Below are 5,048 nucleotides of genomic sequence, written 5' to 3'. Positions count from 1 at the left end.
CATCCACAGTGCTGTACATAGCACAGCAACTCGGCCCTATTCACTTGTATGGGGCTGAGCTGCAATTGGGCCATGTGGCTGATGTACGGTGACTTCCCATGGCCTAGGAAGAGGCTGTGGCCCTCTCTCGGATCTAATATTGTTGATCCGCCCCATCAATATAATTTACTGGATAACCCTTTTAAGATTTCAAACTGACATGCTCATAAAGCTTTGTTCACAAATTATAGTTTTCATGCTGATTTTTGCCAGCTTTATATGCTAGGCTACCTCCAGTGAGCTGGTTATTAGTACAGTATGGGTATTGAATGAGATTTGGGTAATTTTGTACACTTTGCTGGTACTGTAATACGCTGCAGTTTTCCTGCACATGAATCTCTGCAGAAAAACTGCAAGTGTTCCGCAACATGTGCAGGTGGGCTTAGTGTTTCTGCTTCTTGCAGTGCATCATTCTACCCTAATCCTGTCTGCCATCTTCATAGTTTCTCTGCAGTGCTGGTTCTGCTGGAGTTTCACACATTATGCTTTGTGTATTCAGTGAAACTTTGACCTTGTTAATGGACAGATATATGCACGATGGCTTACTCTGCTGCGTCCTGGTAAATACAATAGGTCATAGCCTGTTATAGGGTTTTAAACATTTTAAGCTATTTTTTTTTTCATTGTGCACCTCTCTTGCCCTACGTTAAACATCTGATTGCTATTTCCCATCTTCTAAAATTTTAAAATTTTCACGTGCAGTTAAAGGGACTTCAAGGTAGAATTGCGAATGCGATATAGAAATTGTACAGGTAAAACTTGTCATTAAACTGGTGCATTTCACTCTACAATAAATGGGTTGTGTTGATTTTATAGTTATAGAAAGTTATGGATAAGTTTACTTTAAGCAGTTTCTATGTGGTCACCGGCTCAGAACCATAAGTAGGAACATGTTTTTATGATGAGAACATTTGCCTGCTCTTGTAACCTTCTCATGTGTTACCTCTACATGTTTGTTCTGGTTTTAAAATTAAAACAGTAAAAAATTCTGGTGTTTTCATATTTAATGAAGTTGCAGTTAATTCTTGCTCATTAACCAGGGCTCTGGTGTTGGTATGCCAAACTTTTGATTCATTTTTTTCTCCCTTCACGACGGCATTGCCATGAAAGAGACCTTCCTCCAACCAGGCGGGGACAGGAATAATAAATTTAATTCTCCGTTGAATCCTCCTCAGTGTGGTCCTGTCTCTCCTGGAGGGGTGAGGTCGTTCTCACAGAACTTGCTGTGAAGATTGGGGGGGGGGGGGGAGAGATAGGTAGTATGTTACAAGGCACATCATTACACAGAATGGTAATAATAAAAGTGAACAGAATTAAAGGGACAGAACAAATAAGTACTTAAAAAAATAACCTTACAATACAGAGAAATAGAAAAGTTTTGATTGGTGGGGGTTTTAATGACCAGACACTAGTTAGCAGATACTGAAATCTACCTAGGTAAATTATCAAAAAAACAAATTCCAGAAAAATATAACCCTAAAAACTTATATACTTTATTTCAATTAATTAAAAATCTGGGAATAGGTATCCCAAGTAAAGACGGACAGTTATCAATAGTCTAATCGATAAAGACCCATAATAAGCACCAGGAAATACAGGGGGAAATGGGGAGTCTGTCCCTTAAAGAAAAGAGGGTGTAAATATCTGTGATACCCTAAAAAAAAAGAGGGTGCTTACAAAAAATAGATATAGAAAACTAACACAAACACCAACCCTGTAAAAAAGGGCCTAATGGTGGATCACATTCATACTTTCAGTCACGATATTGTCGGGGACCTGTGAGTGAATGTGTAATCCACCTCTTAATTTAGATAATGTATGCAAACCCCGACGCATTTCCCCCCATTTATGGGTTCATCAGGGGGTCAATAGGATTAGGGTGATTGATACCAAAATAGATAATATGGCATCCGTAACTAGAAAAAAGATGCCAGACAATATAAAATAGGGCACCAATAGTCGAGGACAAGAGCAACTTTAATTCACTAGATGCAAAGCATGGCAGTATGACCAAAAGACCAGCACCAGTCGGCAGTAATGCCTGTCACAGGACCTACGTGAAGTTCACCGCAGATATCTGTAGACAAAAGATACATAGTAGGAGGAAATGATATCTCCAAAACACCTCCAACTATTCCCATAGAAATAGAAAGAGACTCAAAGTCTGCATAAGATACAATGAAATGTAACAGGTCCAAGGGTGCATCCCATGAATTCCTTCAGTCCATACAGATAGCCCATGCTGCAACAGGTCAACAATTGCTAACAATCAATATCTACTATGATCTAACAAACAGATGGGGAATAAATGCCTCAACTTACGATTGTCTGTATAAGGATCCGGAGGTCCCCGTGCTTCCTCAATCGCATTCAAGATAAATAAGAAACCCCCTTATATATACTCACACATTCATAAGTGCCGCCATGAGTTTGCAGACGCCGAAAAGATCACTTCCGGTCACGTGGTGTGCAAGGATGCGCAACTTCTGGCCAGTGGAACGCAAGTCAGCGCGCGCACTTGATCGCTTCCAATCATGTGATATCTCCATATGTCGGACCGTGGAATGCATGGGGAAAATGGAGATAGTCACTCGATGCGTTCCACGGCGCATAATTAAGACCTCATCTGTAAAGTAAATCTCAGCCGTAATGCGCAAGCATAAGATATATACTCGCCCAAGTCTGATCACTGTTACCCCGGTAAGGGCAGAGAAAGCCAATATCAATTAAATAAACTACATATATCCCATGTTATTATGTACATAGAAGTAAACAAAAATACACCTGGATCAGAACCGGGTATTTAAAGACACATGGTGGACAGATAAAGAAAAGATACATTAAATGGCGAATAGCAAAAATTAATTAAAAAACCTTCACCAAAAAGCCATCAGACAGCCTCAGAAGATAAGGGGCTGTCATATTTTAACAGACGAACAGTCAAGTTCGCTGACCCCGATATTAATCAAATTTAGATGCTTCCTGCATCTGGCCAAGTTTAGGGCACTCAAATTTCACCAGGCCTGGCAACACATGACAGGAGACTATGCAGTATAGAAACAAATCTTAGAGTAATCCAGACTATGATCAGACGGATTACAAAAAGCAGGCAAATGTTAATCTCTCATTAATGCCGAGGGGGGGGACTGGGATCGGAACCGATGTATCCATTCACATTCCTTTTGCAGGATCTTCCTATTCCTATGAAACAAACTCCAAAATGCAAAACCTCAAACAGCTCGGATCCCCCACATGGAGCTCATTCTTTTTGACTACATCATTAACGTGTTCACATATCCTCCTGACCTCTCTCACTGTTTTCCCTATATAGTCCATTGGACAGGGACATTGACAGATATAAATAGCACCTTTCCTTCTGCAGATAGCAAAGTCCCTGATCTTAAATACCTGTTTTGTAACAGAGCAGGTGATGACCTTAGATGTTGAGGTAACAAGAACCACACTTAAACACTCCAATGGGTTTACGGTCCAGCCAGGTACCCGCCCTCACAGGAGGTGTAAAGTGGCTATGGACCAAACGGTCCTTGATACTCTTCCCACGGTGATAACACTTGGATGGTCAGTTAGAACATCAGACAAGTCAGGGTCCATGCGTAATATGGGCCAATATCTTTTCAATTCTGTCATCACCTGATGATTGGTTTCATCGAAGGTTGAAATTATCCGCAGGTGCTGATGTTTGTCTTCAACCTTTTCTTTCTCTTTCTATGGGAATTGTTGGAGGTGTTTTTGAGATATAATTTTCTTTTAAGGCCTCCTGCACACAACCGTTGTGTGCACCTGTGGCCGTTGTGCCGTTTTCCGTTTTTTTTCGCGGACCCATTGACTTTCAATGGGTCCGTGGAAAAAACGGAAAATGCACCGTTTTGCAGCCGCATCCGTGATCCGTGTTTCATGGCCGTGAAAAAAATATGACCTGTCCTATTTTTTTCACGGACCCATTCAAGTCAATGGGTCCGTGAAAGAACACGGATGCACACAAGATTGGCATCCGTGTCCGTGATCCGTGGCCGTAGGTTACTTTTTATACAGACGGATCCGAAGATCCGTCTGCATAAAGCTTTTTCACAGAAGCGTTCCCATGGTGATGGGGACGCTTCTAGTTAGAATACACTACAAACTGTGTACAAGACTGCCGCCTGGCAGCACCCGATCTCTTACAGGGGGCCGTGATCAGCACAATTAACCCCTTCAGGTGCGGCACCTGAAAGGGTTAATTGTACTATCATATCCCCCTGTAAGAGATCAGGGCTGCCAGGCAGCAGGGGGCAGACCCCCCCCCCTCCCCAGTTTGAATATCATTGATGGCCAGTGCGGCCCCCCCCCCCCCTCTATTGTAATTATTCGTTGGTGGCACAGTGTGCGCCCCCCCCACCCCTCCCTCCCTCTATTGTAATAATTCGTTGGTGGCACAGTGTGCGCCCCCCATCGGCCCCCCCTCCCTCTATAGCATTAACAACATTGATGGCCAGTGTGCGGCCTCCCATCTCCCCCCCACATCATCATTGGTGGCAGCGGAGTTCCGATCGGAGTCCCAGTTTAATCGCTGGGGCTCCGATCGGTAACCATGGCAACCAGGACGCTACTACAGTCCTGGTTGCCATGGTTACATAGCAATAGTACAGTAGTAGAAGATTCATACTTACCGGCTGCTGCGATGTTCGTGTCCGGCCGGGAGCTCCACCTACTGGTAAGTGACAGCCTCAGGTCTGTGCGGCGCATTGCTAAATGAACTGTCACTTACCAGTAGGAGGAGCTCCCGGCCGGACACGAACATCGCCTCTCCCAGGTAAGTATGAATCTTTGCTAGTGACCCGCTGCCACCAATGATCGGGGGGGGAGATGGGAGGCCGCACACTGGCCACCAATGTTGTTAATGCTATAGAGGGAGGGGGGGGCCGATGGGGGGCGCACACTGTGCCACCAACGATTTATTACAATAGAGGGAGGAAGGGGGGGGGCGCACACTGTGCCACCAACGATTTATT

Source organism: Bufo bufo, chromosome 10 (genome assembly GCF_905171765.1).
Source record: "Bufo bufo chromosome 10, aBufBuf1.1, whole genome shotgun sequence".
Lineage (NCBI taxonomy): Eukaryota > Metazoa > Chordata > Amphibia > Anura > Bufonidae > Bufo > Bufo bufo.
Note: the sequence above shows the minus strand (reverse complement) of the source record.